Genomic DNA, 27,585 nt, shown 5'->3' with positions numbered 1-27,585 from the left:
TTATACGATTAGATTACGATCTAGAAAAGAAAACCAGGTATAATAGTTCAATTGATTGTTTGAATCTAGTAACCGGCTATATATATATTAATATTTTGTGAACCATGTTTATTTAATTAAAAAAATTATTCAAACCAACAATTTTAAAAGAACTAGTCAAACCGTCAAACCAAACCATTCGAGTCGATTTGGGCCAAAGATCTTACCAACCCAACTATTGTGACATGATTCGTTTTTCGTTTGTCGAAAGCATTAACTAGTTGGTTATTGAATCCATAATTTTCATCAAATTAAACCGATACACGTACATAAAGACCAAATAAGAGTATGCTAACATGTTCCTTTGTAATCTAAGTTCGAGTGAAACAAGTAATTTGGGTCCGTTTTAGTTTCAAATCAGTCATTTGATGCATGATCTTAAATCTTTCCCCCAATGGAACACTTAAAATCTAAAAAAAAGTATTCGGAAGTACAATAAATAAGCTAAATTAAAACGAATCAATCAAGAGATGTGTAAATTAATATTCTAATGAAATTTAGAAAAAGTTAAAGATTATAGAGTCAAGTAGATTTGTTCTCAAATAATTTGATGTATTCTAAATAACTATTCAAATAAAAAACATGATTTTTCTATTTATAAAGAAACAAGAACATCATGAAATTATTATATATAATTAATTAATACCCATAGGTTGATGTCGCGGTGGATTTGATTGGTCCACGTGACACCAATCCTATGTTTACACTTCAAGTGTTGTTCTTAATGTTAAATTCTATTTAGCCAAAAGATAATATAGTGTTGGTATCGTGGACAACGACCGAGTTTTATAGTTACGATTTAGTGTCGAATGTTTGTCGATAATTACCTTATTCTTGTCGATTCGCTGCTGCAAAATGTGGGGTTTTGTTATTGTTGGTACCGTCCAATGATTCTTACCTAATCGTGTCAATTATTGGACGTAACATGCGTGTGCTTTGTTTGTTCACCGTGTTCTTTTATTTAAATTATTATTTTAACTGTTAAGTTGTATTTTGGTGTGGATGTTTTTTTTTGTTTTACTTTCAGTTCCGTAACCTAATACCGATCGAAAGAATTCGTGTTGATTCGTCACCACAACACTCAAGTTTTTTTTGTACGATTTAGTGCAGACACCGTTGATTATGACCGATTCCGCATCAATTTTTAATATTAAACAGCAAAAAGTCGTCCCAACACATGTCAAGTAAGACACCTAGTTATATACTAAGTTAATTAAAAGTCACTAAGTGCTTTATATGTGTGAGCTATGTGATGTTTCTATATCCATCTGTTGCCACTAGCCTCAATAAAACCTACATAGGTGAATTTATTGTAATACTTTATTTTAAAAACAACCACTTTCAACTTGAACATATTTCAGTAGAAATTTATTTTCACTAGACCTTGTTTGACTTGAAGCATTTTTCATTGGGAAAATTCCCCAAATAGCTAATGTTGACCATGTTTTTTTAAAAATAACCATGGTTTTGAAAAAATTTCTAAAATGTTTAAAAAAATTCAATCGGATCCGACGTAAACCATTTTTGACCCGACGGATTAATGCGACCTATCAGAAGTCACCACGTGTTCCATTTTCTGGCAGATCCAACTAACTGTGTGTTTTTCTGACGCATTCGTGAAGGAGCCGACGTGCTCCGATAATAGTAAAGCCATACAAAATAATGAAATATTCAAACAATGCAACCACAAATTTTGGATTTTCAACATTAACTAATGTTTTAAAACCACTGATCTATCTCTTCTGAAAATTGAAGGACTTGATGCATTAAGCAAAAATAAACCCGAAAGCAAGTACTAATCCGACATGCACCCCCGCGATCACGCCAAGAAAATCATGTTTGAACCCAAAAAATCGATCCAGGTACCCCTTCACGGGCTCACCGTTCATAAGCAAATCTTCATAGTCACCGAACTGCGACACTGTCATGCCGTAGATGGTCCATGCCAACGGATTAGCCCAATAATACCACCGCCACCACACCGGGATTTTCTGTTAGCATTTGTTAATTTATGTACATTAACACCAATGATCGAGTTGAAAACATTAAATGTAAAAGGCAAGGTTGCAAAAGTCGCTAGGTGGACCCTAGGCGGCCAACTAGGGAGTTGGGTGTACTCGGACTACTTGGGGAGTACTCGGAGAGTACTCGGACATGGTAAATATAAAGAAAATTAATTTTTGGATATTATATATATATATCGAATATCATAAGTTTACTACTCTTTATAGAAAAACAGGTGAATATCAATATAAATAAAAGAAATACATTTTAAATAATAAAATATTCTAAAATTACTTATCATTAATAAAATAATGATATTTGTTCTTTAATATTATTGAAATACGAATTAAGTTTTATTTTTTTTAGTCGAAATCGGCCCAAGTTCACGGATAAGACGTGATTCTGGCTGAGGTTGACCATCTTTGACCGATTCTTAGTAACTAAGCGGATTTACAGAATCTCACCTCGGCGAAATACCTTGTAACGAGTACTCAGCCTTGTAATCCTACTTTTACAACATTGGTAAAAGATAAAAATAAAAATAAAAAAACTTACAGGTCGTGGAACAATGAAGCCCGAGAACAGATTAAAGAACCCGTAAAAAGATGCTGCAATGATCGCAGCAATGTTGGCGTTGGGCGTGATGGCAACGGTCATCATGCCATAATATGTCATGTAGAGTAAACAACTAAACTGGAAGAATGTGTACCACAAGAATTTCGTAGCTGTCCATTCGAATCCAATCAAGGCGTAAACTATGACACAGTAAACGATCGCTTGGAAGAAAATGTAAGGTATCTCCACTAGAATCTGCGTTAAACACAATAATATTAGAATATGTATCTTTAAACGGGGTAAAATAACGAGTAACAAAGACTTAAAGATACATGATAAGTCAAATAACGGAGAACTGTGGTTTTCGTCCATGTGGTCTGTTTAAATTTTTCATTTCAGTTCAAAGTTTAAAATTTTCTATTTTCGTCCCTAAGGTTTCATTTTCATTGCAATTTTTGTCCTTTTCGTTAACATATTTTGGACTGAAAGAGCGGATTTTAACAAACCACAGGGACGAAATATGCAACGTAAATAAAACCTTAGGGACGGAAATAATAATTTTTAAACTTTTGGACTGAAATATTAAATTTGAACAAACCACATGGACGAATACCGCATGTCACTCAAATAATAATTATTATAATAGATAATAAACACAGTTAAAAGTCGTTATCAGTCAGTCACCTGAGCACACGCATATGGTAAGGCGGAATACATTCCAGCAGCCCGTTCTCTATAAAAGACGGTGCGTTCAATGTCAACAACTGGCTGCACCGCTGATGCGTTTTGAACTCCTAGAAACAGGGTTGCCGCGTACATGGAACCCATGGCATTAGATAGTTCTGTTGAGTTTTCCTGAAATTCGCATAGTTGAAACATATATATTATATGAATGTAACAAAATAAGTTCGGTTTATTTTTTAGTTTCGGACACTTGCCTTTTACGTCCAAGATCCCAGAACATACTACCGAATATGAAGGCAATAAAGGTGGTGAAAGCAAAACGAATAGCGGTGTATGGAGGGTTTCGCCAGTATGATAACCGTTGTTTCCATAGACAAGCGATACATTGGACGAAGAAAGGCTGCGAGAATTGGGTCGGGTAGTAGAGGTCGTTGGTACCGGGACGTGGTACGCTAAGTTCAGCAATAAGTGTCATATTTCTCCTGTAAGATAATATAATGTGCAAATATAAAAACAATGAGCCCAAATATGGTATGATGATAAAAATGTGATTAGAACTTGCCTATATAGTTGCGAGTTCTTGTATATTTCGGCAAAATCAACTCCTAGAGTGATTTCTTGGGCGGAAGTACTGACTTCAAGCATCCATGTCGCGGGATTATATCCGTCTTTTATCTTACTTATCCCGTCGATATCCTGGTATAAATTAGCATGACCACATGGTTAAGTTAGCCTTGTTGTTGAGTAAACTGCGGTTTTCGTTCCTGTGGTTTGTCCAAATCTGCGGTTTTAGTCCAGTAGTTTAAATTTGCAATTTTTGTCTCTGTGGTTTCATTTCACTTGCAATTAAACCCGATCTCACTAACTCTGTTAAGTCTGGTCGTTAAACTCGTTAGCGTGCCCCTCACGTAAGGGGCAGTTTTGTCGTTTTCCTCCCCAAATAAACCCTTGTTTTAATTCGCAAGCACCCTCATGTGAGGGGTTGGGGTGTATTTAAGGAAAAAAGGGCAAAATTGACCGTCACGTGAAGGGCAGGCTAATGAGTTTAACAACCAGACTTAACGGGGTTAGTGGGGTCGGGTTTAATTGCAAGTGAAATGAAACCACAGGGATGAAAATCACAAATTTGAAACTATTGGACTAAAACCGCAGATTTGGACAAATCACAGGGACGAAAACCACAATTTACTCCTTATTGTTTGATTATTATCATCAAAAGTACGAAAGGTTTTTAATTAAAAGGTCAGGCTATGCGCACACCACTTACATACTATTTACACCACCTACAGGTGTCCGTATAGCATTTTTCACGTATCATATCACTTGTATAAGGTTTTACAGCTTGTATAATATTTGAAAATTATATACATGCATAAGTTAGATATCTTACCTCAAAGTACTTGATTAGGTCGAGTGAATTTCGACCGATAGGTCCTACATACAACTCTTGTCCCCCTCTTTTCATCAAGAATAGCTACAACATATTGTTAAATGAGATTATTAAGTATGGATGTTAACGATATATATACGAAGTAGTTCTAGCGAACTTTTGAATAAATACCTCATCAAAAGCTTCAAATATGTCTATGCTAGGTTGATGAATGGTGCAAACAACCGTTCTTCCAGTGTCAACCGTGTTCCTAACGGTTCTCATCACAATTGCAGCAGCTCGAGAGTCTAGCCCTGATGTTGGCTCATCCATAAATATTATAGATGGGTTGGCCACAAGCTCGACTGCTATGGTTAATCTTTTTCGTTGTTCGGTTGAGAGTCCATTGACACCAGGCAACCCAACTAGTGCATTTCTTAAGGGATTTAATTCGACAAGATCCATCACCTCATCAACAAACATCTGCAAAATAACAAATTTTTTTTTTCATTCAATTAACTTTTATTATTATTATTATTATTATTATTAAAATTATTATTAGGATAATGTGAGAATCATTTTGGAATTTAGAACTTTGAGAATCATTTTGGACCACAAAAAAACTCTTTTTAAAAAAACAAAAAAATTTATAAAAAAAACACACTAAAATAAAAAAAAAGTAAAAAAATCAAGAAATTTTATTTTTCATCCCGGTTTCATAAAAATTTAAAAAATTATCGGTTTAGCAAAATTAACACATATATATAATACTTATTTTTTTAATTTTATACATTTTATTCTTTATACACATATATGTACAATTAAGATAAATGATAATGTACATATGTGTATATTATGTAAATCGAGATTGAATACAACAAATATACATATGTGTATAATTAGAGGTTTTTTTTTATGAAACCGGGATGAAAAATAATTTTTTTTGTTTTTTTACTTTTTTAAAATTTTCGTTTTTCAAATATTTTTTAAGTGGTTTTTTTGGCTCAAAATAGTTCTCAATTTCATAAAGTTCTCTTAGGATTCTTACCCTATATATATATATATATATATATATATATATATATATATATATATATATAAGAGACCCGATATACACTAACCTTTCTGGTATTTTCGTTAACGTCTGATGGCAACCTTAGCCAAGCGGAGTAAATCAAGGACTCATAAACGGTGACATGAGGCGAATGTATGTCGTTTTGTTCACAATATCCAGAAATCCTAGCAAAAGTTTCTTGTTTTTTCGGATAACCAGAAATTCTAATGTCGCCTTCTATATACCCACCGGTTTTTCTACCTGCTAACACGTCCATTAAGGTAGTTTTTCCTTCTCCGCTAACCCCCATCAAGGCTGTTAATACACCCGGACGAAAAGCTCCACTGACACCCTTGAGTAGCAGCAATATATCTTCAGATGTTCCTTGATCTCTCATTTCCTACAAAAACAAATACATCATTACGCTTACTACATTATGATTTTGTGTTGGTTATTTTATTGTATCAGTGCCATTTTAGTCTAATTGGATTTGCTTAGAACTAAATGTGAAATCGAAAACATTGATAAGAGAATGTGTAGAGTAGACACTCGTTAAAGACTATTCTAATTTGGAGCACCATGGAACCTAAAAAATTCTAAGGAAAAAATCCCTTGATGACTTCCAAGATGGAGGTTCCAAGGGCACACCAACAACGGCCTTGGCGGGGTTAGGGGAACCGCCCTGATGACTTCCAAGACGCAAACCCATGGCGCTGGTCACACTAGTAAAAAGTTGTATGCAAATTAACTAGTTATCAATAATAAGTTGCTATTGATTATCGGTGGCAACAAAGATTAGTAGCAAGTGGAGATAAGTGGTAGGCTACGTGTAGTGGAGGGGCTACAAAATGGGGCAAATTGCGTCATGTGGCGCCCGGTCAGCAAAAAGGTGGGTTTTTGTTTTAAGGGTGTAATGGTGTTGTAGCCCATATACATATATATATGTATGTATATATATATATATCACACACACGCACTATTAAAATAATAATATAACATAAACAAGAGCAGGCGACAAGTTCTCATCGCCCCCCTCCCCCCCTTCTGTTTATCGCCCATTTTGCCGCCCCAGGGGCGGTGTTTGCGCCCTTGTCGCCCCCTTTTAGTCGCCCACTACGGGTGGCCTAAGCTAATACTGAGTATTAGTACCTTAGTCGATAGTAACTATGCTAATTAGTATATGTGAGCAGGATTGGCTTTGCCATTCAAAAGGGGGTTGCGGCGCAGCTTGTTGCCCGTTTGTCTGCCACTTTATTGTAATCGCTTTTGTAGTCTAAATCCATATTAATCAAAAAATCCAAAGTAAAAAAAAAATGATATTTTACACTAATGGACATAGTTAAAACTGTCAAGTGTTGTGCTTTTTCGCAAAGAGTTGCAATGTTTTAACCCAATCAGTATAATAGTTCAACCCATATATAAAGTTATTTACTTTGTCAATTTAACGCACGTAATCAGAACTTTATTTTTAATGGTGAATACATTCTTGTTCTTTTTAGAGCTTTTTGACTTGCTTGATTGTTAATTTCGTACACCCGAAATACTTTAATCTAATCGTGAAACATACAATCTATGAGTGTTCTTAAGTAACAAATTTGGGAGTTTATAAAACATTCTCCCTAAAGAAAAATAAATCTTTAGAAAGTTATATACCTGAGGCATATCGACCGAGTACTTGACATCTTTGAAGGTAATTGAATGTGGTTCGAATGGAAGAATCATTCCTTTCTTTCTGCTCTCATTGTTCCCATTACCTGTATGCGATAACTCTACCGGGCTTTTGTCATCATCATCATTTGACGATACAGACCGTGATTGCCCAAAAGCTAAAATATTCCACAACAAATGTTACAAAATGGTCAAATGTAATGTGATTTATAACGTGACAAGCCGAAAAAAGATAGACACTCACGGTTAAGAAAATCGAGAGACAAGCCGAAACAAATATTGAAAAGAAATATGAATCCAAGTGAGGCCAAGATTGCTATCCAATACCAGTAAGTTTCTGCGAACAACCCTCGAGAAATGATGATTGTTTTCCCAAGTGTTGTGCCATTTACATTCTACAAAATGGAAGTAATTATAAGAAGTTAAGAACTACAAATTCTGATTATTAATATAGAATGCGATCAAGAGTAAGCGTAAAACGACTTGCCTTATTCCATCTATCCGCAAGAAATTCATTAACGGTTATCCCATTCATAGCATACATCATTGGAGATACCCAGTATCCCCAAATCCACCACTTCTTTACATCATCTGTAATGAGATAATGTATTTAGATTTGATTCGTTTAGTATTATTTAATTAAAAAGAGAGGGAGCACATAATGATTTTTAATATAATTATATAGACAGAGATAGAGGATCTACTGAGAATGTGCTCTAACATGTTAATTATATATTGTTTCGTACCGTGCATGAAATGAAATATTAAAAGGCCTCACATGATTTTGTTAAAAATATTACTAAAATAAACATCTTTGACCAAGAATTTTCAAGAAATTATTGAGTTTTGGTCCAATAAACGAGTGACACGTCAGCGTAGCTAACACTTTATGGACACTGAATTTTGTAAAAAGTAATTGGGACCCACTTTCAACAATCCAAATTCGACACATGTCAAACATGACTAAACTTAGCCTACAACTCTAGCTTTTTAGTCGTCATCCTTAATCTAGTAAGTTATAACTTATGCTTACCCCGTGAAAGGACAAATCCACCCAGTGCAAAGATTATGAGAAGTGCAAATGATCCAAACGTGTTTGCAACGATCATGTTTCGACCCATCGCCCCAATAGCTCGAAACAAACCCGCAGAAACTTGGTTGATAACTATGAGTAAAAGGTATTGTTTGAAGAATCTGCACAACATATATAAAGTTGCAAACAAGAACCGGAAATTTGTTATCTTTAATCATGAAAAGTTGAAAACAAATTAACCTCGTGATATCTTGATCGAATCCTATGACGTAGTAAGTTAGAACCGTCCACAAGCCAGCTTCAAGAAAGGATATGGGTATTTTGACGACCCAAGATGGAATAGCGTATGCCCACGATGGGTAAAACCGGAAGTCTCTTTGCTTGTAGAATACAGGAAGCTTTGCGATCGTCATTGGAATCTCAGACATCCCGTTAAACATGATCATGATAACACCAAAAAATAGAGCGCCCGTATATATCCCTCCGTCTTCTATATTGTTTCTATGCATCTCCGTTCGGAGAAACACTGTCATGGCTACTAACGCCATGATAAACATCTGAAACCGAACAAAACAATTATCATCTTGAGTAGTTCAACCATAGACATGATTCATCGTACTCAGTAAATCCCATCAATAGAAAGCTATGATGGGGTCTGAGTGAGGAGGGTAAGATGTAGACAGCCTTACCTCTACCCCATAGGAATAGAGAGGCTGCTTTCAGTGAGGACCCCGGCTCGATAGTAGTTTTGCATCAAGCCTTGGACATAAGGCACATAACACTCAACCATTGGGACACCCGCTGATTGGTGCATGTACCTTTGTCTTTCGGCCATCAACGCCACCACATGATGCCTGATTAACCTCCCGTCACTTTTAACGTTATTTTCACGAAATTAGTAAAATACATCAAAGTTAGTGCAATTTCACTTTTGCCAACCCGAGGGACCACACATATATACATTATATGTGCGCGCCTCAACCAGGGCGAATTAGTTCAATTATAGAAAAGCTAAATAATAAAAAGTTAAATGATATGTTAAAGTTTTAGACTTTTAGTAGTGATTAATTGTTGATTGAAAACAGTTTTGAATGTTATATTAATAACACTTACTTGGCACAATTTAAAGATGTAAACAAATGAATTCCTCTTCATGAGCAAGATTTCTCTGTCAATGCAAGCTTTCAATAGCTCTTTTTTATTTAAACCGTACTTGTCGGTTGTGAGAGCTGCCGGGTGGCTTCTGCTTTTGTCGTAAGGGATGCTAAGATCGTCGCAGAGTTTCTTTCCAACGTGGAAAGACTGGAATGAGTCTGTGAACTCCTTGGCTGTCACAAATCTATAGTGTTGGTCTCTTCTCATCCAATATTGTTGTTGATCCTTTTTAGATGTCACCTGTAACACATTTACAAAAGTTCGAAATAAAAAAATTGTTATAAGGGCTATGTGTAGTGGAGGGGCTACAAAATGGGGTGTTTTGCAACATGTGTCGCTCAGTCAGCAAATGGTGGGTTTTGTTTTAGGGGTGTAATGGTGTTGTAGCCCTATATATATTTTTTGTTTTAGGGGTGTAAGGGTGTTGTAGCCCTATATATATATCACACACACATACGTAAATAATAATAATAATAATAATAATAAAAGAAAACACATGCAAGGCGACAAGAATTCATCCCCCCCCCCCACCCCCCCCCACCCCCCCCACCCCACAATCGCCCCTTTGTCGCGGGAGCAGTGTTCAAATAAAATCGCTCCATTTTTGCTTGTTTGTCGCCCCACTACAAACGGCCTAATTGATTAAGGTAATGTGCATTTAATCACATGGATAACAATTGAACATACTTCTTGCAAGAAATCAGCAACCCCTTTCCTCTCAGGGCATTTGAAACCCATAAATTCGAAAAACTCAAGCACGTTGTCTCGTGGTCCTTGGTACACAACTTTCCCGTCGGTTAAAAGAATAATGTCATCAAATAATTCATACGTCTCGGGTGCTGGCTGGAGGAGAGAAATGACAGCAGTTCCTTCAAGAATATGAAGAAATTGTCTAATCGATTTCACTATTTGGAAAGTCGTAGAACTATCCAAACCAGTAGAAATATCGTCCATAAGAAGAACCTTCGACGGTCCAACTATCATTTCACCTGCAAATATAGTTTTCTTCATATTAGCTTAACTACATGACTTGATTAAGTTTCCTTTGTAATTATTTGATGCAACTTACTATTAAAAACCGAAGGCTAATCACTTTAATTCTTGGAATACCCGTGAAGATACTTCCCAAACCCCCAAATTTGACCCCAAAAGTCAAGAATTTGAAAATCCAAATTATTTTTATTCAATTCTGATTAATGATCGGTCACAAAGTAAGTTAACATATTAAATAAACATCCAAAATGGGCTTGGGCCGACACAAACAACCACAGGCCCAACAACAGCCCAAAAGAAAACCCAAAAAGTAGACAAAAACATAAAAGTGGGCAAAAAGTGTATCTAGAAGGCTTATTTAGGAAAAAATAAACAAAAAAGGTATTTCTGGAGGCCCAACGGTCATTTTGACCGGTAGCACGCTTGAAACGGAGGCCCGTTGCCCAAGTTATGCCCATTTTTGTGTAGCACCTCTGGAAGCGCAATCTTGGGCCTCCAGAATCATCATGGCCTCCAGAACATCATGGCCCAGTCTTCTACACTTGGGCCCACATAATTATTCTTATTGTATCTGGTTATTAATTAATAATGCATAATAACTTGCGTTGTCATCATTATTTCTACCATTACAAAAGAAAAGGTATTTCATAAAGAATTTCATTATTACGGTTTTACCTGTTGTAACACGTTTCTTTTGCCCGCCAGAAATTCCCCGTATCATTTGATCTCCTACCATGGTATCAGCACAAATGTCCAACCCCAACAACTGCACAAGAAACAATTTACATAATTTTATATTTTTATTAAAATAACTGATGTATTTATTCACCTAAAAATAGATCCAAAGTTCATACCTTGAGAATGTAATCCGTCACCACATTCGCTTCTTGTCCTTCTGTGGCTGCAGCCTTAATTATAAAATAAACGAATTTAAAGTTCGTATTACTAAGAAAAACGATATAAAACCAACATGCATTTGGCATAGCAATATCAAAGTGTTTTCCATAAACCAAGATGTTCTCAAATTTTTGTCATTCAGAAAATAAAGACGATATGATAAAAGTTATTTATTGGCTTTTTCAAAAAGCCAAGATTTAGGGCTTTCAGAAAACTGTTTTTTAACCCTTTCAAAAAGCTAAAATAAAAGGAATTTTTATGATTGTCAAACACCATTTAACTTATTGGCTTTTTAAAAAAGCCAATAAGCCAATAAAGTGTTTTCAAACTCAATCCCAGGCATACTCAGATATTATTATGTACCTTCATAAACACGTCGATATCAGGATCAGGTTTAATATTTGCATCTTTTTCTCTTCTCGACAACTCCGTCAACATCTCTGCAATTCCACAATTGTTAAAATGATCTTAATATCATAAAATCAATAAACAGTAGTTTGGAATATAGGATTGAATATATATAGTCTAACCATAACGTGATCCGACTCCTTGGCACCGTGCAGAGAAAGCCAAGGTTTCTCTTACTGTCATTTCTCCAATATGAACATCGTTTTGACTGATGTAAGCAGAGGTTCTTTCTGGTACAAACTCATGTAATTCATGGCCATTGTATGTCACCTTGCCAGATGTCTAAAAGTACAAAAATAAAAACAGATAAGTGTATTTAAGTATTTAACTATTTATTCTCAACTCTAATGCTTAGAACACTTAGTCATATAATGTGAACTAACAAATGGATGGAAAGATAAAATGTTTAAATCTTTGAAGTAAGTCATTTGAATTAAACATTTACCTTAAGTTCTTTATCAAGCTTTCCAGCCAAGGCTAACAAAAGTGTCGTTTTCCCGGAACTTGGAGGGCCCAAAAGTAATGTCATTCTATAAACATGTTACATGTGTATTATCATGTTAGATTTAACAAGGAAGATCAAAGTTGAGTTTTTTTTCATTATAAGGAAAATACCGAAATGGCCGTCTTGAGAAATATTTTTTCAAAAATAGCCTTGACTTTTTTTTAACAAAAATATCATTTAACTTTATTTATTTACAAATATAGCAATTTGATGGGACCCCTGGCTCCGACAGTGTGTATGAATTTGTTGCACCAATTTCTTAAATGCGGTGTAGGATCTAGCGCAACATAATGGATCTACTGCGCTAGATAGAAAACCACTGAGTCAAGATTGAAATATGTTGCGCTAACAGACACAGGCCAAACACTGGTTGATTGGAAATTATTTAAAGTCAAGATTATTTTTCCAGAGTAGTTCAAAATGACTATTTTGGTGATTTTCCCTCTACTTTATGTTCATCCTGCTCACCTGCTAGGCTTAACAATACCGCTAATATCATCGAGGATGGTTATATGCTTTTTTGAATTCGGAAGTAGACGGAATGAGCTCAAGAACATCTAATGCAATCAAACACGGATACATATTTCGTTAATTATAAAGAGGAAGTTATTAGAAAGATATAAGAAAGTTGTATGTATATATAATGATTTGATTCTTTACCTCAAGTATATCAATGTGGAAGTTTATAAAACTAGGTAAAGCTCTACTTCCGGTGTTCACGTCTGCCTCGACACTCAAATGCTCGAACTTAACTTCAGTTGTTGGCAAATCAATCCCAACCCTGCAAATGATTTCCGGCTTAAAATATGTGGCACGTCATATTAACGACAAACTCATTAGTTAGCAACCGTAAAGTAGTCATAAATCGATCACAAATGGGTATTTGCAACCATTTTGAGGCTAGCTAATGTTTAGTTTTATAGTAGTATTGCCACAGCTAGAATGTCTTGTGCAAAATACTCATTATATGCCTAGAAAGACAATTTGAAATATATTAACTATCTCTCTCGAGCTTGTGTTTATCTATCGTATCGCATGATTTCATTCAGTATCACTAAATGCAAACGAAAACACTATTAAGATTGTTAAAATCGATATCCCAGCATAGGAGGCGGCTCAAGGGGTAGTGAAATAAATCATAAGCTTTGGGCCCATTTTCTTTTTTTTTTTTGAAAGGTCAATGAATCTTTCAAATGAGCTACTGGCGAAAGCCATCGCATCAGGATACACTCAGTCACTCACCTTCAAACCAGGAAAAACCTTCACCTAGTGTCTAGTCTCTCATCATCACCATGTGCCGCCACCTGGTGATTATGGCTAGAGTATATAGCTACAATGACCATTATGACAAAAGAGTTTTGAAATATATGTCAAAAAAGAGTAACTTGCCAACATTATGACATTAAAAGAGTTTTGACTTATGTCACAAAAGAGTATCTTTCAACCATTACGAATTAAAGAATTTAGAAATCTATGTCCTTGACTTTTGTTGAGTGTTTGGAGTTATGTGTAGAGCTGACTAATGTTTCTGAGAAATTAGTTTTGAAGGAAATAACTCATCTAGTTGCTAATTTGGGGCTAGTTATTTATTAGATACACATGCCATGGTAAGTGGCTTAAGATTAATCGATGTAACCTAGAGTATGAATAACAACATTTGTCTTTAGAAAAAAAAACGAAAAAGGTTCCAGTATTCTAATGTGCTTTAGGCCATGAAAATGATCGTCGCCTACTCATCTAGTCTCCTGTCATCACTAAATGCCGCCACCTGATGATGGTGGCTTGAGTGTAGGGCTGCTATGGTCATTATTACATATAAGTGTTTTAAAATATATGTCATAAAAGAGTAACTTGCAACCACTATGACACTATAGAATTTTGACTACTATGTCATGAAAGAGTAACTTTCAACCATTTTTATGAAATAAAAGAGTACAGAAATATATGCATTTTGCCATTGACTTTTGGTGAGTGTTTGGAGCTAGAGTGTAGAGCTGGCTAATGTTTTTGGGAAATTAGTTTTGAAGGAAATAACTCGCCTAGTTGTTAATATAAGGCTAGTCTACTTGGTAGGCATTAAAATCCGGCCTGGCCCGGCCCGGCCGGTTGGGACCCGCCAGGTTTCTCGGGTGGCGGTCGGCCTGGACCCAGTAAACTGGAAAAAAGCTTTTTAATTAAATAAAAATAGTTTGGACGCCGGGGAATCGAAACTGGGTGTATGACCGAGATTAAGTATTATTGAATATACTATACTAACCAACCAGCCAAACTACATTTATTTTAATATGAAAGAAATATAAATGTTAAATATTTAAAAAATATGTGTAAATGTACATGGAAGTTGATTATTATTATTAACTTTTTTATATTTATAATTTTTTTATATATTTATATTAAATTATTTATGACATCATCCGGGTCAAACACCGGTCCTTCCTCCCAGTCCAATCCGACCTTTGACCCGGTAAGGCATAACGTATGTGTCAGGTCTGAAAACATTGGTCACAAGTTCAAACCAAGACATGTAAGTAGTTCAAATCTATCGGTGTAACTAAAATACAAATAACATTTACCGTTAAAATAAAAAACCGAAAGTTAGGAAACAATGAATACCTATCAAGACGTCTCTAAGCTTTAACAAGAACTTCTCATTATCTTCATCAGCAGTATTCACAAGCCTATCAAGCAATCTTTTTCGGTCCTCGAATTTAAGATTATCAACATCAACCTCATAAGAAGGCCCTGTCGATCCGAAAAGCAAACCTTTCTTCAAACGATCGAAAGTTGGAAGCTTTTCGAGAGACGCCCATTTAAGAGCTTCTTCATCATCTTCTTCTCGAGTTGATTTTGAAAACACATCCAAGCCAGTGTTCCTCCATAGAGAAGTACTTCCAGATCTTAAACTCCCCATTGCTCCATTACTTGTTGCTCTTAAACTCCCTAATCTTATACTTCTACTAGCTTTGTAAATATCACTTCCATCCATGCTTATTTACTGATCAAAACCACCCTGAAATGTTTTCAGTGTTTCACCATAAATAACATAAATTTGTTATAAAACAGTTGATATGAATAAATAAAAAGTTTTAAAAATATATGAATAATATCTGATATGGGTTTTCAGTGTTTTACCATAACATAAATTTGTTTAAAAACAGTTTATATGAATAATATCTGATATGGGTTTTGAGTGTTTTACCATAAATAACATAAATTTGTTTAAAATCAGTTGATATGAATAGTATCTGATATGGGTTTTCAGTGTTTCACCATATATAACATAAATTTCCTTAAAAACGCTGATATGAATAATATCATTTTTTAACGGCCAACAAACAGAATTGCCTAGGTACTCCGTACAGGGTGACCCAATGTCAAAAGGCCACCGCCAGCTGCCCAACCCAGCCACACGGAGCCCTTAAGTGCCTCCAAGTTATCTCCAGTTCCGGAGAAAACCCACCCAACCCGAAGGCCCACTAGTGGTAAAACCCAGACGCCCTCAGGATTGGAGATCCCAGTCTTTTTTCATTGAGCCATCCAAGTTGCTTACCACTACACCACATTGGAAAGGACATATATGAATAATATTTTATATGGGTTTTCAGTGTTTCACCATAAATCACATAAATTTGTTTAAAAACACTATCGAGCAAAAAAACGGAGGGGTTAGACTCAAAATTTCGGGCGGAAACGGATAAATTTACACTAGGTATAAAAATTTTTGGCCGGAAAAGGATAAATTTATACTACCGAGCGAAAAACAAAGAGGCCAGCCTTAAAATGTCAGTCGAAAATGGGTAAATTTACACTATGTAAAAACTTTTCAGCTGAAAAATGATAAATTTACACCACCGAGTAAAAAATGATAAATTTAAACTATGTATAAAACTTCGAAAATGGGTACTCACCAGTGATCAAGAAAACCTTGAAACTATGAAAAACTTTGAAGAATCAATGCAGATCAAAAAGGGTTTTTAGTGTTTTAAAAAGGTTGATCAAATCTAGAGAGAAAGAGGTTTTCCATGATACAAGTTAATAATAATATCAGAGATGCAGCCACAGGTGCAAGTTTAATTAAGTGGCGCGAGGATTTAAACACACCCTCATGGGAGTCAACTGGCTCTGTTGGAATAAATAGTTTTTTAATAGCCATGTGATACGTTTGACTATCTAGAAACCATCAAAATATGTTGACAACTCCATAACCTTTTACATCAATTCTCATTATACATATATTTTTTTGAACAGCCGCTTCTTTTCCACCTATTCTTTACCCCCTATACACCTATATTTCTTATCTCAAGCTTTAGATAATAGATTAGAGCATTCACATTATGCTTATCATAGTGACAGATGTTTTTATAGGATAGAGAGTAATTTAAGTTGTTATCAGTGAGGAGAGAGGAATGTAGTAATTTTTCTGTAAATTTAAAATGTTTTTGTTGGTCATCGCATAAGACCTAAAAATTATACTTTTCTTTTTTCTCATTTTATGCATATAAAAGAAAAACCAATCTAAATAAATCAATAAGTTGGCCGAGGATCAGATGGTTACTAAGGCAGTGCGTAGTTGGGGCGTGGGCTACGGCGAGAAGGTTTTGGAACACCGCCCTCACCCCTCCACGATTTTCGGGCGAAAAGGGGCGGGGGCGGGATGTTTTTGTCGCCGGAAGAGGAAAAGGAATATTATTATTATATTACTTTGTGTGTGTGTTATATATATACATATACATATATATATATATATATATTATTATTATTTGTAAGCCCCTACACCATTACACCCCAAAAACAAATTTTTATCCCTTGCTGACTGGGCGTCACGTATCGCAATTCGCCCCCATTTATAGCCCCTCCACTACGCATAGCTAACATGCTTGCAATGGCGAACGTACAATATGTTCGATTCCTTGTGTAAGCATTTTTTTTCTTATTTAAGCATACTCCCTTTCCATCAAAAGATACAGGATAAACATGATTAACTAGAATTATATATTTTGAACAACAAATTTTTATTTTAAGAATGACTATTTTTTATATTGTGTATTATAATATTTTATGTGATATTAATTTGATTGTATCCAATTGACTTTTACTCGCTGAGCTTTAGAAAAAAAACGAAGCGCACAATGTTTTTTCTTTTGAACATTATGACATAGACTTTAGCGAAAAACTACATGGTTTTTTTTTCAAACTCAAACAATCTATTGGTCTTGTAAACGGTTTTTGCAATATTTTTATTTGGTACTAAAGTTTGATCAACAAAGGTGTTTTCGCAAATGTTAGGAGCACTTTCAAACATAAAGAAGTATTTTAAAAATAAAGTTGTTGAATTCTTTACTTACAATTCACAATGTCTCGAGAAAAATTTGACGGATTGACAATTGTAGTTATTGAGAGCAATGTATTAGAAAATATGGATTACAAAGAGTTAATCGAGAACTTTACTTCCAAAAATGCTAGAAAAGCCTCACGATTTGTCAAGTGTTTCTATTATAAAATTTCACTACAAACACTTTTGTTTTGTTTATTATCATAATTTCGGAAAGCTCGGGCAGGAGTAGGACATTCCATACAATTCCGATTCGCTAGCCTCTCAAATCCCATTTTTTCATCGGGGTGAATTCTAAGGTTCCTTATTCCGGTTGTAAAGCGGAAGAAGAGGGAGAAGGGGCACGGAGCAAGACTGATCATTCATTCGACTATTCTAGAGCATATTCTAACTCCCCTATAAAAGAAGGTCCTGGTACTTGTGTGAAATCAATCGCTTGAGAGCTTCGGGCTAGGTTATGGACGAGAGGCGAGGTACGATTTCCGAGCGAATCAAGGAGAGAGCGATGACAGTGACTTTATCCTAGCTAAGAAAGGTAATCGATCCCCTTTCCCAACGAGAGAGGATGGAAAAGTTCGACCGATAGGAGAGAAGGCGTTGGTGAGGCGACCGGAAGGCAGTTTAGTTTACTGTTAGAAAGCGAGAGTAGCTATCTTTAGGGTGCTAGTTCCCTTTCTAACAAGCTGACCGGAATAGCGGCCCTCGCTTCCTGTCCCACTTGTAGCCTGATCGGGACTTCTTTCTCTCTTGTTTGAATGCCAACCAACTTTTCTGACTATGGTTAGTAGCTCTATACTTTCACCCGCTTGAATACCTTATCTTGTTGTATCACATTTATATAAATTATATATATAGGTTATTAAGCTTATGTTTAGGGGGGGGGCATTTTTTTCCTCGCATAAGGCCCCAAATTTATTAAGGATTCTCGGGGACGTCCCTGGTGTAAAGCCCATATAGTTTTTTATAAATGCCTAACATTTTTTGAAAAAAAGTCCATATTGTTTTCTAATTGTTTTTATGTATGTTTTTATATCTTAAAAAAATTAATTCCGACGAATGATTAAATTTAGGGTTTGTCGATGGTGGGTGGTAATCACAAGTTAGCCAGTGATGGAGTTAATAGGTCGTTAACGAATAATACTTAAAGAAGAGAAATTAATGGTTTGATGATGAAAGTGTTTCACAAATATATAAGATGTTATAACTTATTTAAGGGTTATTCGGGATTGGTGAGACCCATGAACCACGAAAAGTCGAAATTAGTGTTTAATGATTAAATGGTCATATCACAAATAAATGAGATGTTATAACCCGTTTAAGGGCTATCTGGGTTTGGTGAGACCCATAACCCGCGAAATTTATATTTGATTATGTAATATTTTCACAAATAAATGAGATATTATAACTCATTTAAGAACTATTCGGTTTTAACGAGGCCCGTACCCACAAATTCATGTCAAACATATTAGAAGTCTCAAATCAAAAATTAAAAAGTGACAATAGGATTCTTTTTATAACCCGCGAAATTTATTGTTTGATTATGAAATATTTTCACAAATAAATGAGATATTATAACTCATTTTAGAACTATTCGGTTTTAACGAGGCCCATACCCACAAATTCATGTCAAACACATTAGAAGTCTCAAATCAAAAATTAAAAATGACAATAGGATTCTTTTTATAAACCCATTTATATGGACAGATACATACTATAAAAGTTGAGTGTGTGTGCCATAAGTTTGTTTTAAAATATTTTATATTTTTTTTGAACGACCAACTAAGTAACGCCGGGTACTCCGTACGTGGCCCCCATTGGCTAAAGGTAACCCGAGCCGGCTACTAGTTTGGCGGACGGAACCCCTAGCGGTCCACCTATTGAGGGATTCACCGGATAAAACCCGACCCCACGCCCGCCAAATGGCACGACAACGAGGAGCCTGTAAAACCGGGTGAGATCAGGACTCGAACCCTGGCAAGTCAGGGTCATCCCTCATATCTCCCATATAAATTGGTAATAGTGAGGTTTGAACCTCCCACCTCTCACTAGTAAAGTGAGTCAGGGGCGGATCTATATAGTGTCATACGGGTTCACGGGAACCCACTAAGTTCCGAAATTTATATAGAATATAGGTATAGTTTGTGAGAGTGAACCTATATATATTTTGAGAGTGAAACCATAAGCAATATATAACTCTGGTCTGGTGGTAATGTTCCTCCCTTTAATCCCGCCATCCCTCTAGTTGACCCAGGTTCGAGTCTCAGCCACAGCTTAATTTTTTTTATTTCCCGATTTGTTTCCTTTTTTTTTATCCAGCAAAGTAAGTTAGGGTTATCTTTATTTTTACTTTTACCCATCGCTAACACACAACATCAGACATCAGACCTGCAGTTCAAACCCTAATCCCCCACCACCACCGGCCGCCGACGTCCATCTCTCTTTCCGCCACAATGTCCTCGCCTCCTCTGTCTTCCTCTCCATCCCTAGTCTCCATCTTTCCTTAACTCCAATCTTCACAGACTCAGTAAGGTATGCTTTGATGTTTTGCTTCAATTATTATTGTTTATTTACTGAAATTACAGTTAGAAAGTATGATTATGTTGAAGTTTGTTAATTGAATTAGAAAATTAGTGATGTTTAAATTTGATTTGTAGGCATTATGAATATTAAAAGATATTTATCAAGTGAACCATCAAACATTCAATCATCATCTTCAAGTAGTAAACAACCCTCAAGAATAGATTTGGAGATGTAATGCAACGTTTCCAAAAGATGAAAACTCGTAAAGAACAACTATAAGTTTTTTTTATTTGTTTTAAAAGACAATCGTATCTTTCTTATGTATGTTATCCTTTCTATGACGATGTTTGTTTTTTGTTAATTTATCGTATTTATGTTATGTAATGACTAATGAACCTTACGCCGTTCAAAAAAAATGTAATGAACCTTATGGCCTTACCCGACCCGAATCGTTGAACCGACCTAAACCGTCGAATCGACCCGAAATTTTTATGGCCGGTCGTATAAAATTAGAGCATTTAAAAACAGTGAACCCATTGGAAAAAAAATCATGGATCCACCATTGAAGTGAGTGCTCTACCATTGAGTCACAATCAATTTATTCTAAAATATTATATTGCTTCTTTTTTGTTTCATTATGTTTTTTTTTTTACTTTTTAGTTTTAAATATGTTAATAACCATGTTTTTTTTTTTCCTTTTTCTCTTTTAGTTTTAAATAGGTTAACTAATTTAATCTATTTGAGAATAGTTCTGGTATCGTAATGAAGCTAATCGTTACCGATTGAATTTGCGTCGACTCACGCCCCAGTAGCCAAGTTTTACCAATCGTTTAGTTTCGGTATCGTATCGAATTTAACTAATATCGCCCGAATTCGCTTCACATGAATCATAACCTATACTTGTGTTGATATTATTTATGGACGTTTTCAAATTTCTTTTTTGATTTAGTGTCGGCGGCGTAACGCACTTAGTACACAGCCTTATTGCGACGAGTTGTTACCTAGTTGTAATTAATATAGATAATTATTAACAAACTGACATGCATTTGCATGCGTATATCGTTTAAATAAAACAACACAAAACGTTAACCACGTGTGGATTTTAATACCATTTTTCTGAAGTTTACATGGACAGTAATATTCTTTGACTTGTCAAATGTCAAGTATTACTTTGTCATTTTTTTATCTAAGAATATATGAAATTTAATTTATACACTGTATAGAACACTGTATTTTTATGGTCTGGACCACTTCTCTAGTTATAATTACTTTCGTATTTCTTTTAATATAAATATTTATTTTCCTTCAAACTTTTAGTAAATTATATCGTTCTTCTCTTTTATATATACCAAAATAGGTTGTTTAAATAGCTTGTGCATGGCTTCCGATTCAACCATCAGTTCGTATCAATTGGTTTATTAAAAGATCTAGCCGATTTGATTTGAGCTGATTTGGCTTGAATACGTAGGCTCGTATGAATGTTTTGAGTCGAATGTAGCTCTTTCATGTAAAGACTCATTTTGATTTGGCTTGTGAACTGGTTTGGCTCGAGTAACTTGATCATATTAGTTTTGTAAATTGTTGTTAAATAAATGAATTAAATTTATTATTTAAATGAATTAATTTTATCTCTGAAAACACAATATTATACAATCTAATGCACATGTAATCATGCTTTGGTAAAGTAATAATATAACGGTTATCAACTTTTGGAAGATATATAGTGTATTGTCTCTATCAAATAGTATTTCCTTTTAATAGCATTTGGAACTGGCTAATACTCGAATGTGGCTTTCTAAGATAGAATACCAACCATTCAACATTGATTTTAAGTTTCTGACACTCAAAATTTATGGGTGAGTAGAAAACCGAATCGAAACTGAATAATCGAAAAAAAATCGAACCGAAGCATTAACCGGCGGTTAATTTTTAGTTTTTCGAAAAACTGATTTTTGGGTTTAGGTTCGGTTATCCATATTAAAAAAACCAAACTGAACCGATTAATCGAACTTATATTTTCTACGTGTATTTCTTAAGATGTTATGACCGGAAACAAAACATCAAAAGAGTCTACCATTGATGGTGATAAAGATTTTGAAGATGCTGAAGATTAGGTCTAAACTTTGAAGATGAAAAAGATAATTAACGAAAATTCGGGCCAAACTTTTAGTATTTTTTTATTATGAACTTTGTTGAATTTTGTACTATACTACTCAAACAACTTTGTATTTGTTTGGTTCCACGTAACACGTGTCTGTTTTTGTATTTTGAATTCAATATATATGAGGTACTCTGTTTTTTTGAATTCTTTTTTTTATTGTCTACTCACAATAAAAAAACCGAAAATAACCGAAACCGAAACCGAAAATCAAATAATCAAATAACCGGATAACCGAAAACCGATCGATTGGTATTTTAAAATAACCGATAGCTTCAGTTTAGGTTTGGGTTTCACTCAATAACCGAACCAAACCGTGCTCACACCTATCAAAACCTGACTAACCCAAGAACACCATCAAAAAGGAATCTTACAATCGTAAAAAAAAAAACTCACCTAAATTAGGTTTTAAATAATCATAAGATTTGAAGTTGTAACCACTAGCATATATCAGTCAATCATAAGGCCAGCTGCTATTAAAGTAGTCTAAATTATCTTACAATTATACTGCTAAAGTTACCACTATAGGAAGATAGTTTATGTTGCGAATCATCTTTATATACTCTGGTTTTAATAATTAAATCTGTTTTATTATAGCACCTATCCAAACTTTTTCTTTTATGGAACCAATGATCTTTTTCTTTATATTTTAATTGCGGTTTAAAAGATTCAATCTAGAATACTTTCCTAACTCCTAAAAGTCACCAAATTCTTGTCTTCACTATTCCATCAATCACAATTGAGTCTGTGTCCTCTTTCATATATATAAATTAGAAGCAAATCTTTGTGGTGCGGGTCGGTATGGTTTTTAGCTAAAACAAACTGAAAATCAAAACTTCAATATTTGGAGTTTTAGAAACCGTTTAGTTTCGATTTTTTCAATTTCGGTTTTCGTTTTTGTTTCGGTACGGTTTCGGGTTTTGCCATTTGATCTGGAAAATTTTAGACCGAAAAAAAAGTTTGCTAAAAATAATGAATTTAGGTATAAATAATTTTGTTAATTGTAAAATAAAAGACTTAAAACATCTGACCAAAAATATTTGAGTTACATATTTGTTAAATTATGATTAATTACGTAATGTAAAATATAAAAAAAACAAAAATTTAGGAATTTGGTTCGGTTCTGTTTTTTCGGTTTTTATTACATGCAAAACCAAAACCGAAACGTTGGTTTGGTTTTTACAGAAACATAAAACCAGGCGTCAGTTTTTGTTTCGGTTCAGTTTTTTCGGTTTGGATTTCTCGGTCTTTTCGATTTTGAATCGGTTTCTTGCACACCCCTAATTAGAAGGACAGTATGTTGTTTTATTAATTTTCAACCTTACATAGAGGCTTAATCTCCATAACCCATATCATAAATTATATGAGAAACAAAAGTAAAAGATTACATTATAATTGGGTGTTCACTATTAAACTCATATGATATCTTATAATTTAATGTGGTTGTAAGTGAAAAGATGTATTATTTAATTGATTATGACTTTATAAGTATATATGGGAAATCGGATTTGAAGATTCATAAAAAAAAGGGAACAAAATTTATGGACATGTGTGTATTTTGGTTAAACTATATGGATATGAATATGGTTTTCATTGTGAATGCTTTAATGCAACCTATCCAAACTTTTTCTTTTATGGAACCAATGATCTTTTTCTTTATATTTTAATTGCGGTTTAAAAGATTCAATCTAGAATACTTTCCTAACTCCTAAAAGTCACCAAATTCTTGTCTTCACTATTCCATCAATCACAATTGAGTCTGTGTCCTCTTTCATATATATAAATTAGAAGCAAATCTTTGTGGTGCGGGTCGGTATGGTTTTTGGCTAAAACAAACTGAAAATCAAAACTTCAATATTTGGAGTTTTAGAAACCGTTTAGTTTCGATTTTTTCAATTTCGGTTTTCGTTTTTGTTTCGGTACGGTTTCGGGTTTTGCCATTTGATCTGGAAAATTTTAGACCGAAAAAAAAGTTTGCTAAAAATAATGAATTTAGGTATAAATAATTTTGTTAATTGTAAAATAAAAGACTTAAAACATCTGACCAAAAATATTTGAGTGACATATTTGTTAAATTATGATTAATTACGTAATGTAAAATATAAAAAAAACAAAAATTTAGGAATTTGGTTCGGTTCTGTTTTTTCGGTTTTTATTACATGCAAAACCAAAACCGAAATGTTGGTTTGGTTTTTACAGAAACATAAAACCAGGCGTCGGTTTTTGTTTCGGTTCAGTTTTTTCGGTTTGGATTTCTCGGTCTTTTTGATTTTGAATCGGTTTCTTGCACACCCCTAATTAGAAGGACAGTATGTTGTTTTATTAATTTTCAACCTTACATAGAGGCTTAATCTCCATAACCCATATCATAAATTATATGAGAAACAAAAGTAAAAGATAACATTATAATTGGGTGTTCACTATTAAACTCATATGATATCTTATAATTTAATGTGGTTGTAAGTGAAAAGATGTATTATTTAATTGATTATGACTTTATAAGTATATATGGGAAATCGGATTTGAAGATTCATAAAAAAAAGGGAACAAAATTTATGGACATGTGTGTATTTTGGTTAAACTATATGGATATGAATATGGTTTTCATTGTGAATGCTTTAATGCAATTGCTAAACTGAATAGTACATTTATATAGAACCATTTAGGTTGATATCAGCTTGAAAATAGACGACTATGCGTCTTCAAGGTAAAGCCCCATCTAAAGGTCTATATTGATCAGAACAAGATCTTTGGCTTATGGGGTTTTTTATCAAAATAACCAACTTTTTCCAAACGTGTCATTGTCATTTGTCAAGTAACACCTAAAAAGCATGTTTAAAACAATTAATTAAAAGCACTTGATGAGTTTCACGGACTCATTGTACCCAATTGTATGACCTAAATGGTTATAATTTGGTAGTTATTGCATTAGCGTGTGCAACTAAGGGTGAGCAAAAACACGTCAAAACCGGTTGAATCAAAACCAAACTAGTCTAGCATTAAGCAATTGACCATATTATTTGTCTAAGTGTCTAACGTTAATCGTAAGCTTTTTTCTCATCTGGTTCAGTTAAAAACCGGCATATACCCAAAAGCATAAACATGACAAAAGCCTGATTACACAATAGATGTCAATTTGAAATCATACATAAGTTACATTCTTAATATGTAACATTAATTCTGTCATCTGGACCTTTATAAGGGGGTATTTGGGATTTTTTAAGGAAACTCCTTATAACTTTTTAATAATTAAGTTATAAAAATGTAACTTATTAACTTATTACTCTCACACCAAAAGCAAACCCAAATACCTTATTATTTTTAATAAATATAAGTAAGCTAAAATAAACAATCCCAAACACCCCCTAAATAACTTTATGAAAATTTTGATATCTATAATTTATTACATAGCACGAGGTAAATTTACATAATTATTACAAGATAAATAAAGTGCTTGATAATTTCAAAATAAAACGTCACTGAGCTAAAAGCTCAACTGATATTTAAAGCGAAGTGAAAATTTAGACGGGTGGTTGCAATGTCTTAAGTTCAAATCCGATTTCAAGTTCCCAACTGAGTTTTACAGTAGTGGAGCCTTCGGGCGACTAGGTTTTCCCGGAACATGAGATTTAGGCTTGGGCTACCCATAGTTGTTTGTGATCGTGGCCTCGTGGGCATAAGAGGTCGTATTTTGTCATTGGATTACCTGAGTAGCTATGCTTTGTTCCTTACTCAAAAAAAATATTCAAAACATATCAATTGCCAGCTAACAATGCATGTGAAAAGATCTTGAACACATGAATGGAATCAAACGCCAATAATTAAAAATTTGCTGTGTTGAAACGTTAGTACTTTAATATTATCCATTTCCAGAAACACTGTACGAAACAAATATAAAAAGTAATCATGTGCTGATGTGCATGCCCAAAGTAGTAATTATATGAACGAATATTGCGTTATATAAAATATGTAGGTCCCTTTATGGTTAATCACTTAATCCCTATTTCAAGTGCAAGCAAGCTTGATATATGTGAAATATTAATTGTAATGATATTGATTAAGATCTGAAATAGAGACATAAGATGAAAACGAGTGAAACCGAATAATTCAACTAACAAACATGATTGATAAAAGCAAAAGATGATTACTACAGCGACACCGCTCTAACAGTTATGTTACAATTAATCACTGAATCTAACACCGTTACACCGAGCCCTATTACAATCATTGGCGAAGCTTAGTGAGGGCCCAGGTCTTCCCCCCCCCCCTATTTTTTCTTATTAGTGTACATTACCCGTTTTCGATCGAAAATTTGAGCCCGACCCCACTCGTTTATGACTTTTTTAATACATTTTGAATCCAGCCCCAGACGAACTCGTCCAAGCTTCACCACTTACTACTGTTAGGAACAAAGCGGCGCAGCGGAATCAACACACACACACACACAAACGATATAAACACGCGGTATAGAAAAATAAACGACACAAGAATTTTACGTGGTTCGGTCCCAGTGGGGGACCTACGTCCACGGGCTGCAACCAGGTTATTTCATTAAGCTCAAGGCACACAAGATTACAATTACAACTAGGGTATATATAGACTAAATCTAGGGTTCCTAACTTGTTCTCCAAGTTAGGCCCAAACAAATAAGATGGGACCCATTAGGGCCGGCTAACCCTAATTAGGGCCGGCTGCCCTAATACCCTTTGTTCGAGTCTCCAACCCTAACAATCTCCCACTTGGAGGCTCGAGCAATCCTCAATCCACCATCCAAGCAAACCCTATACCTGTAACTCCAGTAATCTTAAAAACAGAAATCTTCCAAGCCTCCAGTTCCAAGAACAAGCTAAAACTTCACGGTCAGAAGTTCTCCAAGCCTCAAGCTCCCAAGAACAAGCTATGATTTCAAATAAAAGAAGTCCTCCAAGCCTCAGTTCCCATAAACAAGCTAAGACTTCAATCTAATCCTCCTAGTTGCAGCGGCCCGCTCCTCAATTACCTGAAGAGCCAGTTGAAGCTCCATTGAGCTCCAACCCAACAGTCATCAATGACCCAGCCATGGCAAAACCCGCCATTGACTCATCCTCAATCTCAACCGGCTCCCACTGATTCGAACTACCGGCTCCAGAGACTCCCAGAGAAAACACCACTCTCCAAAACCTGCAAGTACCCAGGAGAGATTTTCCCATTCGGAATTCCGGTATTCAAAAC

General features: G+C 34.7%; 1 pseudogene across 1 annotated transcript; it reads right to left on the bottom strand.

The window, feature by feature from the left end:
- Positions 1 to 1,678: 1,678 nt before the first annotated feature.
- Positions 1,679 to 16,454, bottom strand: LOC143538131 (pleiotropic drug resistance protein 1-like; annotated as a pseudogene). Its single transcript, XR_013136200.1, has 23 exons — positions 16,273 to 16,454; positions 14,988 to 15,374; positions 13,025 to 13,162; positions 12,833 to 12,921; positions 12,305 to 12,389; positions 11,982 to 12,141; positions 11,815 to 11,891; positions 11,409 to 11,462; positions 11,230 to 11,320; positions 10,249 to 10,550; positions 9,520 to 9,801; positions 8,647 to 8,963; positions 8,407 to 8,567; positions 7,861 to 7,964; positions 7,618 to 7,768; positions 7,359 to 7,531; positions 5,773 to 6,105; positions 4,844 to 5,134; positions 4,673 to 4,756; positions 3,533 to 3,978; positions 3,283 to 3,453; positions 2,599 to 2,853; positions 1,679 to 2,030 (listed from the first exon to the last, which is right to left on the bottom strand). The product of XR_013136200.1 is annotated as a pleiotropic drug resistance protein 1-like (transcript).
- Positions 16,455 to 27,585: the final 11,131 nt, after the last annotated feature.

Source organism: Bidens hawaiensis, unplaced genomic scaffold, assembly GCF_021521415.1.
Source record: "Bidens hawaiensis isolate Kalapana, Puna unplaced genomic scaffold, B.hawaiensis_p1.1 tig00000780_1, whole genome shotgun sequence".
Classification (NCBI taxonomy): Eukaryota; Viridiplantae; Streptophyta; class Magnoliopsida; order Asterales; family Asteraceae; genus Bidens; species Bidens hawaiensis.
This window is presented reverse-complemented; position numbering and strand designations above follow the sequence as displayed.